The 13,406-nt window shown below is 43.3% G+C and overlaps 5 pseudogenes; all 5 read left to right on the top strand.

Moving 5' to 3' along the window:
* Positions 1–6,430: 6,430 nt before the first annotated feature.
* LOC141124800 (5S ribosomal RNA) lies at positions 6,431–6,548 on the top strand (annotated as a pseudogene).
* A 300-nt stretch (positions 6,549–6,848) lies between these two features.
* Positions 6,849–6,968, top strand: LOC141125151 (5S ribosomal RNA; annotated as a pseudogene).
* Positions 6,969–7,063: 95 nt separating this feature from the next.
* LOC141124764 (5S ribosomal RNA) lies at positions 7,064–7,182 on the top strand (annotated as a pseudogene).
* Positions 7,183–7,276: 94 nt separating this feature from the next.
* Positions 7,277–7,395, top strand: LOC141124609 (5S ribosomal RNA; annotated as a pseudogene).
* Positions 7,396–7,711: 316 nt separating this feature from the next.
* Positions 7,712–7,830, top strand: LOC141124928 (5S ribosomal RNA; annotated as a pseudogene).
* The last annotated feature ends 5,576 nt before the right edge of the window (positions 7,831–13,406 follow it).

Raw genomic sequence — 13,406 nt, 5'->3', positions numbered from 1 at the left:
CCTGGAACCGGTTACAGTTATAAAAGTTAGTTACAAAAAAAAGTGTAAAAAAAAAAAAAAAAACACAAACAAAAATATAAAATAAAAAAAAAATAGTTGTCGTTTTATTGTTCTCTCTCTCTATTCTCTCTCTATTGTTCTGCTCTTTTTTACTGTATTCTATTCTGCAATGTTTTATTGTTGTTATGTTTTATCATGTTTGCTTTTCAGATATGCAATTTTTTATACCTTACCGTTTACTGTGCTTTATTGTTAACCATTTTTTTGTCTTCAGGTACGCCATTCACGACTTTGAGTGGTTATACCAGAATGATGCCTGCAGGTTTAGGTATCATCTTGGTATCATTCTTTTCAGCCAGCGATTGGCTTTCATGTAAAAGCAATCCTAGCAGCTAATTAGCCTCTAGACTGCTTTTACAAGCAGTGGGAGGGAATGCCCCCCCCCCCAACGTCTTACGTGTTTTTCTCTGGCTCTCCTGTCTCAACAGGGAACCTGAGAATGCAGCCGGTGATTCAGCCAGCTGACCATAGAGCTGATCAGAGACCAGAGTGGCTCCAAACATCTCTATGGCCTAAGAAACCGGAAGCTACGAGCATTTTATGACTTAGATTTCGCCGGATGTAAACAGCGCCATTGGGAAATTGGGAAAGCATTTTATCACACCGATCTTGGTGTGGTCAGATGCTTTGAGGGCAGAGGAGAAATCTAGGGTCTAATAGACCCCAATTTTTGCAAAAAAGAGTACCTGTCACTACCTATTGCTATGATAGGGGATATTTACATTCCCTGAGATAACAATAAAAATGATTTAAAAAAAAAAAAATGAAAGGAACAGATAAGATAAAAAAATAATAATAATAAAGAAAAAAAAAAAAAAAAAAAAAAAGCACCCCTGTCCCCCCTGCTCTCGCGCTAAGGCGAATGCAAGCGTCGGTCTGGCGTCAAATGTAAACAGCAATTGCACCATGCATGTGAGGTATCACCGCGAACGTCAGATCGAGGGCAGTAATTTTAGCAGTAGACCTCCTCTGTAAATCTAAAGTGGTAACCTGTAAAGGCTTTTAAAGGCTTTTAAAAATGTATTTAGTTTGTCGCCACTGCACGTTTGTGCGCAATTTTAAAGCATGTCATGTTTGGTATCCATGTACTCGGCCTAAGATCATCTTTTTTATTTCATCAAACATTTGGGCAATATAGTGTGTTTTAGTGCATTAAAATTTAAAAAAGTGTGTTTTTTCCCCAAAAAATGCGTTTGAAAAATCGCTGCGCAAATACTGTGTGAAAAAAAAAAATGAACCACCCACCATTTTAATCTGTAGGGCATTTGCTTTAAAAAAATATATAATGTTTGGGGGTTCAAAGTAATTTTCTTGCAAAAAAAAATTATTTTTTTATGTAATCAAAAAGTGTCAGAAAGGGCTTTGTCTTCAAGTGGTTAGAAGAGTGTGTGATGTGTGACATAAGCTTCTAGATGTTGTGCATAAAATGCCAGGACAGTTCAAAACCCCCCCAAATGACCCCATTTTGGAAAGTAGACACCCCAAGCTATTTGCTGAGAGGCATGTCGAGTCCATGGAATATTTTATATTGTGACACAAGTTGCGGGAAAGAGACAATTTTTTATTTTTTTTATTTTTTTTTGCGCAAAGTTGTCACTAAATGATATATTGCTCAAACATGCCATGGGAATATGTGAAATTACACCCCAAAATACATTCTGTTGCTTCTCCTGAGTACGGGGATACCACATGTGTGAGACTTTTTGGGAGCCTAGCCGCGTACGGGACCCCGAAAACCAAGCACCGCCTTCAGGCTTTCTAAGGCCGTAAATTTTTGATTTCACTCTTCACTGCCTATCACAGTCTCGGAGGCCATGGAATGCCCAGGTGGCACAAAACCCCCCCAAATGACCCCATTTTGGAAAGTAGACACCCCAAGCTATTTGATGAGAGGTATAGTGAGTATTTTGCAGACCTCACTTTTTGTCACAAAGTTTTGAAAATTGAAAAAAGAAAAAAAAAATTTTTTTTTCTCGTCTTTCTTTATTTTCAAAAACAAATGAGAGCTGCAAAATACTCACCATGCCTCTCAGCAAATAGCTTGGGGTGTCTACTTTCCAAAATGGGGTCCCAAAAAGTCCCACACATGTGGTATCCCCGTACTCAGGAGAAGCAGCTAAATGTATTTTGGGGTGCAATTCCACATATGCCCATGGCCTGTGTGAGCAATATATCATTTAGTGACAACTTTGTGCAAAAAAAAAAAAAAAAAATTTGTCACTTTCCCGCAACTTGTGTCAAAATATAAAACATTCCATGGACTCAACATGCCTCAAAGCAAATAGCTTGGGGTGTCTACTTTCCAAAATGGGGTCATTTGGGGGGGTTTTATGCCATCTGGGCATTTTATGGCCTTCAAAACTGTGATAGGTAGTGAGGAGTAAAATCAAAAATGTACGCCCTTAGAAATCCTGAAGGCAGTGATTGGTTTTCGGGGGCCCCATACGCAGCTAGGCTCCCAAAAAGTCCCACACATGTGGTATCCCCATACTCAGGAGAAGCAGCTAAATGTATTTTGGGGTGCAATTCCACATATGCCCATGGCCTGTGTGAGCAATATATCATTTAGTGACAACTTTTTGTAATTTTTTTTTTTTTTTTTTGTCATTATTCAATCACTTGGGACAAAAAAAATGAATATTCAATGGGCTCAAAATGCCTCTCAGCAAATTCCTTGGGGTGTCTACTTTCCAAAATGGGGTCATTTGTGGGGGTTTTGTACTGCCCTGCCATTTTAGCACCTCAAGAAACGACATAGGCAGTCATAAATTAAAGGCTGTGTAAATTCCAGAAAATGTACCCTAGTTTGTAGGCGCTATAACTTTTGCGCAAACCAATAAATATACACTTATTGACATTTTTTCTACCAAAGACATGTGGCCAAATACATTTTGGCCTAAATGTATGACTAAAATTGAGTTTATTGGATTTTTTTTAGAACAAAAAGTAGAAAATATCATTTTTTTTCAAAATTTTCGGTCTTTTTCCGTGTATAGCGCAAAAAATAAAAACGGCAGAGGTGATCAAATACCATCAAAAGAAAGCTCTATTTGTGGGAAGAAAAGGACGCAAATTTCGTTTGGGTACAGCATTGCATGACCGCGCAATTAGCAGTTAAAGCGACGCAGTGCCGAATTGTAAAAAGTGCTCTGGTCAGGAAGGGGGTAAAACCTTCCGGGGCTGAAGTGGTTAATAGGAAGTAAAGAATATAATGGAGTGGGGTACATTAATAAAACTGCCAGTTTGTTAGGGAAATGGAATACCAGACTACAATGGGAGCTATAGGGTGTTTGTTTTAATAAGATAAATTATAGCTAATAGAAGCTTAGTCTATAAAATTTTTGGGTAGGAAGTTAAATTATGAGTATCTTGGTAGGGGAGGGGGGTGCTGGCAGGGAGGGAGGGAAGGGTGGAAGAATGAAGGAATCACGGTATATACAGTCAGGTCCATAAATATTGGGACATTGTCACAATTCTAATCTTTTTGGCTCTATACACCACCACAATGGATTTGAAATGAAACAAACAAGATGTGATTTAACTGCAGACTTTCAGCTTTAATTTGAGGGTATTTACATCCAAATCAGGTGAACAGTGTAGGAATTACAACAGTTTGTATATGTGCCTCCCACTTTTTAAGGGACCAAAAGTAATGGGACAATTGGCTGCTCAGCTGTTCCATGGCCAGGTGTGTGTTATTCCCTCATTATCCCATTTACAAGGAGTAGATAAAAGGTCCAGAGTTTATTTCAAGTGTGCTATTTGCATTTGGAATCTGTTGCTGTCAACTCTCAATATGAGATCCAAAGAGCTGTCACTCTCAGTGAAGCAAGCCATCATTAGGCTGAAAAAACAAAACAAACCCATCAGAGAGATAGCAAAAACATTAGGTGTGGCCAAATCAACTGTTTGGAACATCCTTAAAAAGAAAGAACGCACCGGTGAGCTCAGCAACACCAAAAGACCCGGAAGACCACAGAAAACAACTGTGGTGGATGACCAAAGAATTCTTTCCCTGGTGAAGAAAACACCCTTCACAACAGTTGGCCAAATCAAGAACACTCTCCAGGAGGTAGGTGTATGTGTGTCAAAGTCAACAATCAAGAGAAGACTTCACCAGAGTGAATACAGAGGGTTCACCACAAGATGTAAACCATTGGTGAGCCTCAAAAACAGGAAGGCCAGATTAGAGTTTGCCAAACAACATCTAAAAAAGCCTTCACAGTTCTGGAACAACATCCTATGGACAGATGAGACCGAGATCAACTTGTACCAGAGTGATGGGAATAGAAGAGTATGGAGAAGGAAAGGAACTGCTCATGATCCAAAGCATACCACCTCATCAGTGAAGCATGGTGGTGGTAGTGTCATGGCGTGGGCATGTATGGCTGCCAAGGGAACTGGTTCTCTTGTATTTATTGATGATGTGACTGTTGACAAAAGCAGCAGGATGAATTCTGAAGTGTTTCGGGCAATATTATCTGCTCATATTCAGAAAAATGCTTCAGAACTCATTGGACGACGCTTCACAGTGCAGATGGACAATGACCCGAAGCAAACTGCGAAAGCAACCAAAGAGTTTTTTAAGGGAAAGAAGTGGAATGTTATGCAATGGCCAAGTCAGTCACCTGACCTGAATCCGATTGAACATGCATTTCACTTGCTGAAGACAAAACTGAAGGGAAAATGCCCCAAGAACAAGCAGGAACTGAAGACAGTTGCAGTAGAGGCCTGGCAGAGCATCACCAGGGATGAAACCCAGCATCTGGTGATGTCTATGCCTTCCAGACTTCAGGCTGTAATTGACTGCAAAGGATTTGCAACCAAGTATTAAAAAGTGAAAGTTTGATGGATGATTGTTAATCTGTCCCATTACATTTGGTCCCTTAAAAAGTGGGAGGCACATATACAAACTGTTGTGATTCCTACACCATTCACCTGATTTGGATGTAAATACCCTCAAATTAAAGCTGAAAGTCTGCAGTTAAAGCACATCTTGTTCATTTCATTTCAAATCCATTGTGGTGGTGTATAGAGTCAAAAAGATTAGAATTGTGTTGATATCCCAATATTTATGGACCTGACTGTATATTAATTTGGATAACACTGGAACTGGTCGTAGGAGTTGGCTGTGGGAAGCCCTTTAGCCCCTTTTTTATCGTTTCCTGTGCTGGCATATTGAACTCCTACCTTGTCTTTATTTATCTACTGCAATTGGTAGTCTAGACAAGGCTTAATTGTCTTCTCGCTTTCTGCTTAGCTAAAGCTTTAACCTCCCTGGCGGTATGATTATTTTGGATTTTAGGTGCTGAAAGCGGTACAATTATTTTGCATGGAAATTTGGCGTTTTATATTGTAGGCCTGTAATTCTTAACAATAACACACTTAAATCTTTCCACCAAGAGTCTAGTAGATATCCTGGTTATGATGAAGTTTGAAACACAAAAACATAAATTATAATATAATCAATAAATATAAATAATTAAAAAATATATATATAATAATAATAAAATAAATTTTCCCACAATTCACTATCGCTCAATTCTGCAAGTGTTCTAATTTACTATCGATTTCTAGCTGGTCTAAAGCCACTTTTGACGTAAAGGGACACTTTTTGGTTGCTAAGGACAATCTCCAGTTTCCAGGCAGAAAGAACCGTATATATAATATAAAACTGCATGCAGGGCATTGGACAAAGCACTGGGGACAAAAGGAATGTGAAATAATTTCATACAGTACTGTAATCTGTAAGATTACAGTACTGTATGTGTTATGATTTTTACTTTTTTTTAAATTTGCCGTCAGGCTCCGCTCCTGTGCGTTGCGACGCTCACAGGGAACGGAGCCTGGCACAGAGAGGCTTCGGAGGAGACAGAGTCCGCAGACACAGCGGGGGACATCGCAGGATCCTGGGGAAAAGGTAAGTAACACCGCACCAGGATCCTGCCATGTAATCCTGAGTGTGGCTCGGGGTTACCGCTAATGGTGCTGAAATTTAATCCCGAACCACACTCGGGAATACCGTCAGGGAGGCTACAAAAAAAAAACAAAACAAAGGAAAGCATTTACCACAATGATGTGAAACCGAGAAGGAGACAGAAAATGAACGTTAAGTTGAATAAGCCTCCCGACAGTGTTTGCTGAAGTGGTAAAAAAAAAAATGCCTACAGCCACATCACCCTGAAAGTGCACTCTCTCGTCTGATCTCAGAGGCTAAGCAGGGTCAGGCCTTAGGTGGGAGACCGACCGGGAACACCAGCTGCCGTAGGTTTTTTTTTTTTTTTATTTGGACTTGACCTATTTTTTGGCTTGTTTCCCGAGGTGACCATCTTGGCGTTTCTCAAGAGGGTTGAGGGTGCCAAAGGAGATCGACTACAGCCACATCACCCTGAAAGCGCCCAACCTCGTCTGATCTTGGAGGTTAAGCAGGGTCGGGCTCGTAAGTACCTTGATGGGGGACCACCTGGGAATACCAGGTGCCATAGGTTTCTTTCTTTTTTTCTTTTGGACTTGACCTATTTTTTGGCTTGTTTCCTGAGGTGACCATATTGGCGTTTCTCAAGGGGGTTAGGGGGCCAAAGGAGATTGCCTACGGCCACGTCACCCATAAAGCGACTAATCTCGTCTGATCTCAGAGTCTAAGCAGGGTTGGGCCTGGATGAGAGACCGCCTGGGAATACCAGGTGCCGTAGGCTTCTTTTTTTTTGGACTTGACCTATTTTTTGGCTTGTTTCCTGAGGTGACCATCTTGGCGTTCCTCCAGAGGGTTGAGGGTGCCAAAATATATTCCCTACGGCCATATCACCCTGAAAGCGCCCAACCTCGTCTGGTCTTGGAGGCTAAGCAGGGTCGGACCTGGTTAGTAACCTGGATGGGAGACCGCCTGGGAATACCAGCTGCCGTAGGCTTCTTTTTTTTTTTGGACTTGACCTATTTTTTGGCTTGTTTCCTGAGGTGACCATCTAGGCGTTTCTCAAGAAGGTTGAGGGTGCCAAAGGAAATTGCATAGGGCCACATCACCCTGAAAGCACCCGATCTCGTCTAAACTCGGAGGCTAAGCAAGGTCAGGCCTGATTACTACCTTGATGGGAGATTGCGTGGGAATACCAGGTGCCGTAGGCTTCTTTTTTTTTTGGACTTGACCTATTTTTTAGCTTGTTTCCCGAGGTGACCATCTTGGCGTTTCTCAAGAGGGTTGAGGATGCCAGAGGAGACTGCCTACGGCCACATCACACTGAAAGGGCCCGATCTCCTCAGATATCGGAGACTAATCAGGGTCAGACCTGGTTGGTACCTGGATGGGAGACCGCCTGGGAATACCAGGTGCCGTAGGCTTCTTTTTTTTTTTGGACTTGACCCTTTTTTTTGGATTGTTTCCAGAGGTGACCATCTTGGCGTTTCTCAAGAGGGTTGAGGATGGAAAAAGAGATTGCCTATGGCCACATCACACTGAAAGTGCCCCATCTTGTTTAATCTCAGAGACAAAGCAGGGTCGGGACTGGTTAGTACCTGTTTGGGAGTCTGCCTGGGAATACCAGGTGCCGTAGGCTTCTTTTTTTTTTTTTTTTTGGACTTGACCTATTTTTTGGCTTGTTTCCCGAGGTGACCATCTTGGCGTTTCTCAAGAGGGTTGAGGGTGCCAAAGAAGATTACCTATGGCCATATCATACTGAAAGCGCCGGATCTCGTATGATCTTGGAGGCTAAGAAGGGTTGGGCCGGATTAGTATTTGGATCGGAGACCACCTGGAAATACCAGGTGCCGTAGGCAAAAATTTTTTATTTTGGACTTGGCGTTTCTCAAGAGGGTTGAGGGTGCCAAAGGAGACTGTCTACGGCCACATCACCCTGAAAGCGGCTGATCTCAGAGGCTAAGCAGGGTCGTACCTGGATGAGAGGTACGCTGTACCCTGACCTAGGCTTATTTTTTTATTTTTTTTGGACGTGACCTATTTTTTGGCTTGTTTCCCGAGGTGACCATCTTGGCATTTCTCAAGACAATTGAGCGTGCCAAAGGTAAGTGCCTAATTCTACATCACCCTGAAAGCGCCGCATCTCGCCTGATTTCGGAGGCTAAGCAGGGTCGGGCCTGATTAGTATCTGTATGGGAAACCGCCTGGGAATACCAGGTGCCATAGGCTTCTTTTGTTTTTTTTGGACTTGACCTATTTTTTGGCTTGTTTTCTGAGGTGACCATCTTGGCATTTCTCAAGAAAGGTTGAGGGTGCCAAAAGAGATTGCCTACGGCCACATTACCCTGAAAGCCTTTTTTAAAACGAGTGCATCAGATCCCACCGCTGCTATTTGCAACATACGTCTCAAGCGTATCTTGCGTGTCCAAAACATCACCCGCTTGGGCACCACATGCTTGACCAGACATATGTCGACCTGAGTTTGTGGAATGTGCTGTTCCTCAGTGGCAGGTTCCCAAACACCACTTTTTCTCACAGAAGGCGATTCCGGCTCTCTACCGGCATGTGGAAGGCAATGTCTTGGCCTTGCTGGACAGGGCGGTCAGCGGTAAGGTGCATATTACCGCTGACTCATGGTCCAGCAGGCATGGACAGGGACATTACCTATCTTTCACTGCGCAATGGGTGACTCTGGGAAGGAGGCAGGACAGGGTGCAGTAGTGTTGGAGGTTGTTCCACCACCACGCCTCCAAAATACTACTAGTGGTGATTCTGCCACACCTCTCTCCTCCACCCCCTTCTCTTCTTCTTCCTCCATGGCCTCTTCCTGTGCTGATTTGTCTTCAGAATGAGCGGTGCTCCATAGGCGTTCAAGGGGCTACGCAAGCACGTAGGCCAAAAGATGCCATGCGGTGCTTGAGCTGGTGTGCTTGGGGGACAGGAGCCACACTGGGGCAGAGATTCTGTCAGCTGTGCAGGGGCAGGTTCAGAGGTGGTTGACGCCATGCCAGGTTAAGGCAGGTATGGTGGTTTGCGACAATGGTACCAACCTCCTCTCCGCCCTCCGACCGGGACAACTGACCCATGTGCCCTGTTTGGCTCACGTCCTTAACTTGGTGGTGCAGCGGTTCTTGGGCAAGTAATTTGAAGGATATGCCGCTCTCCAAGCGTTACGGACCGTAAGAGAAAAACCTCCACCCTCGATGTATGTCAGGTGCAGACTGTGCACAAGTCTATGGAAGCAAGAAAATCCCGGACTGCTGCACTCTGGAAACGGACATCTTTATTTCATAAATTTAAAATCCAACAATAGCCATCAAATACGATCAGAGGATAGCAATAGCTAACGCGTTTCACATACAAAGATGCTTACTCATAGCTAAAGTGTATATGAGTGCGAATACAAAAAAACTACCAATAAAAGACTGGTGGTAAAGCAATCAAGTAATTAAATCATTAAACAATTACCAATTAAAAGGACACACTTTTTGAACATCACATAGGCCGGACATCCCAACAATGAAAAGCACATGTGAAAAGGAATGAAAACAAATGAAAATAAATATATATGAAAATAAATATATTTATATTTACATAAAGCATTCTAGAAAAAGTTTATATTGTTTGCATAGTTATGTATAGTTCTATCTCCCATCAATATTCATGTCATAATGGGATAACTAATATGATGGTAACAGTGTAGAGTGTAATAGGAAAACACAGTGAGGAAACACACTTTAATACGCATGTATCAATGTAAAGGACTGTTCTAGCAGTGTATATAAAGTGTGCAGTCTGAGTTGTTTTTATCAAAAAGTTGTTACAAATAATCAAATAATCAACATGACACATAGTCGCTAAAACTTGAAGCACCTTTATAAGTATTAATGCATTTGTTACCATCTCAAATTACTGTCATATACGTGTGTTTATACCGTAAATCCATAAAAGGGCATCCATTGGGCAGGTACCCTGGCTTACAGGATGTCCTGAGGCATGCCAGGAAAGTCTGTCTGCATTTCCGCAGGTCATATAATGCCAGTGCTCGGCTGGCTGACCTCCAAAAGGAATTTAACCTGCCCAAGAACCGCCTAATCTGTGACATGCCCACCAGGTGGAACTCAACTTTGGCCATGCTGCAGCGGCTGCACATGCAGCAGAGGGCCATCAATGAGTACCTGTGAGACTATAGCACCAGGACAGGGTCAGGGGAGCTTGTTTTTATTTCCCCACGCCAGTGGGCCATGATCAGGGATGCATGCACTGTCCTGTCACCATTTGAGGAGGCCACGAGGATGATGAGCAGCGACAGTGCATGCATCAGTGACACTGTCCCCCTTGTCCACCTGTTGGAGCACACGCTGCATGGAATAATGGACAGGGCACTTGAAGCAGAACAGAGGCAGGAAGAGGAGGACTTCCTTAGCTCTCAAGGCCCCCTTTATCCAGACAGTGTTCCTGCGTGCCCGCCGATCACACAGGAAGAGGACGAGGAGGAGGAAGAGGAGGATTGAGTCAGCATGGAGGTGGAGCCTGGCACTCAGCATCAGCAGCAGTCTTTAAGGGATCATTTACAGTCCCAAGAAACCCATGGACTTGTACGTGGCTGGGAGGAGGTGGCTGCGGATCATGGCTTCCTTAGTGACCCAGAGGACTCCGGACCGAATGCCTCAGCAAACCTACGCTGCATGGCCTCCCTGATCCTGCAAAGCCTGCGGAAGGATCCTCATATTCGTGGTATCAAGGAGAGAGATCAATACTGGCTGGCAACCCTCCTTGATCCACGTTACAAGGGTAAGTTTGCGTACCTTATCTTGCCGTCACAGAGGGAGCAGAGGATGAAACATCTTCAGGAGGCCTTGCAGAAAGGTCTGTGCAACGCATTCCCAGAGACTAAGAGGTTACAAACTCCTGTTCCTGGACAACGTGTTGCTGAGGCTTCGGTCAGTCAAAGAAGGAGCGGTGGAGAAGGTGGCTGTCTGACCAATGCATTCAGACAATTTTTTACTCCGTCTCTCCAAGGTATGATCGGTTCCAGCAACCATCGCCAGCGTCTGTTTTACATGGTGCAGGAATACCTAGGGGTAAGATCTGACTTGGACACCTTTCCCACTGTATGCAATTGAGCTAGTGGCCTGTCCTGCATCCAGCGTTCTTTCGGAACGCACATTCAGTGCTGCTGGAGGCTTTGTAACCGATCACAGGGTGCGCCTGTCCACCGTCTCGGTCGATCGACTGACCTTCATAAAAATGAATCAGTCTTGGATCACCACCAGCTACCAAGCACCTGAGGCTGATGTAACCGAATAATTTTTTAAAAATGTCAGATCCCTTCAAGACTGCCTATGCTGATGCTGAGTGACTATCCTGTTATGCTGAGTGACTATCCTCTTCCTCAATGATCATGCTGATAGCTTGTAAGAATATTTTTGGTTCTGGGCGCCGCCACCAGTGGCTAAACCCCAATTTTTCAGCCCCTGTTTAACAGGGGCGTGTAATTACAATTTTTGATGCAATATTTTGCAAGGAGGGTTCATTACTGCGCTCAACTAGAGTATTTGTGAGGGATTGCAGTGTTGTGGCACCAGCACCAGTGCCTAAGGCCCAATTTTTCAGCCCGTTTAACAGGGGCGTGTACTTACAATTTTTGATGCAATACTTTGCAGCAGGGCTTGTTCCTGCGCTCCAACTAGAGTATCTGTGAGGGGTTGCAGTGTTGTGGCACCAGCACCAGTGCCTAAGGATCAATTTTTCAGCCCCTGTTTAACAGGGGGGTGTAATTACAATTTTTGATGCAATACTTTGCAGCAGGGCTCGTTCCTGCACTCCAACTAGAGTATCTGTGAGGGGTTGCAGTGTTGTGGCACCAGTGCCTAAGGCCCAATTCCTCTGCTACACAGCCAAGAGGATCTTGCTCTCCCTGTTAGTGTATGCCTATGCTGAGAAACACCAGAAATTAGGTATGTAATTACAACCTCATTTACTATACACATTGATTATTCCTTCTACATACCCCTACACCCCAAGGCATGAACTTGGAGAGCCAAGCGCCCTGCATTTTGCTCTACATACTCATTGCTTGTAAATAGCAAAATATACCTCTGATTTCCTCTTTTCAATTCCAATTTCATAGATGTGTGCTTGGACCGCCTAACATTAGTGGCTCTTGTGAGCCCTGGCCGGCCGCCTCTGTGGGGATCCACGCCAAGTCTGGAATGTGTGAAGCACCCCAGATTTTTCCTTTCCTCTCCTGGGTTCCAACCATACAGCTACACTCACTGCTGGCTTTCCACTCAATCAACCTCAATCCTCTGGACTGAAGGAGGTGGGAGTCCATCTCTTGATGCCTGTGTGTGCAACTTTTATGCTGAAGAGACAAGTTTTCTAGTGAGTACACTAAAATGTTCATGCCTGTTCAGACTGAGATTTTGTTTTTATCCTTATGCTTTGCTTAAAGTTTAACAATCTCTTATACTTGGTGACACAATTGTTTTATACTCCATGCTGGTGCTAATCATACTTATACTCTGTGATACATACTCACATATACATATATATCCCTGTTTTTCTTTTCCCTAGAAATTTATCTAAACTTTTACTTTGAAACTCCTGAAGAAGGAAATATACAGTATAGAAGGAATTGAGCCTTTCTATATTCCGAAACATGTAGAGTATCACGTGTTACCGTACCTTCACCCCAGCGAAGAAATTCTTGAATTTCCTGGGTTGTTGCATGACAGCACCTTAGCAGTTTGATTATGTTTGATTACTGTCTTTTCTACCTCTTTTTGTTTTGCTTTTATATTATAGAATGTTTTGTACACTTTGTAACCAATAAAAATCGTTATTATTAATTTTAACAAAATTGTATATCTGATTCTCTGCACCAGCCACTTGGTTTCCCGGTGATACACTGTCCATTTTATCCCTCTGGGGCACACCCTCCTTTTTTGGTTTTCTTCCTTACATGGGATGTGACAGTGATCCCTGGGAAAGCTCAAACATTGGCTCCTTTTCTTATTGTTGATTACACCACCACCACCACCAAAGGCCCAATTTTTCTGCCCCTGTTCAACAGGTGCATGTAATTACAATTCTTGATCTAATATTTCACAGCAGAGCCCGTTACTGCGCCCACCAAGAGTAACTGTGAGGGCTTACAGTGTTGTGGCAACACCAACACCTAAGGCCCCAATTTCTGCAGAGTATATAGGGCAGGCCCCTACTTTCAAACATCCAACTTACAAACAACTCCTATTTGCAAACGGAAGGAGACAACAGGAAATGAGATGAAATCTACCCCTAGGAAGGGAAATTCTCTCCTGTAAGAGTTAATATGGGAAAAACGTGTCTCCTCTCCACTGATGCTTTATCACCAATCCTTGTTTCACTAAAAACCCCAAATTGTCAAAAAACATTTGTCATTGGGACAGAA

The sequence above is a fragment of the Aquarana catesbeiana genome, linkage group LG01 (genome assembly GCF_042186555.1).
Source record: "Aquarana catesbeiana isolate 2022-GZ linkage group LG01, ASM4218655v1, whole genome shotgun sequence".
In the NCBI taxonomy this organism is placed as follows: Eukaryota; Metazoa; Chordata; class Amphibia; order Anura; family Ranidae; genus Aquarana; species Aquarana catesbeiana.
This window is presented reverse-complemented; position numbering and strand designations above follow the sequence as displayed.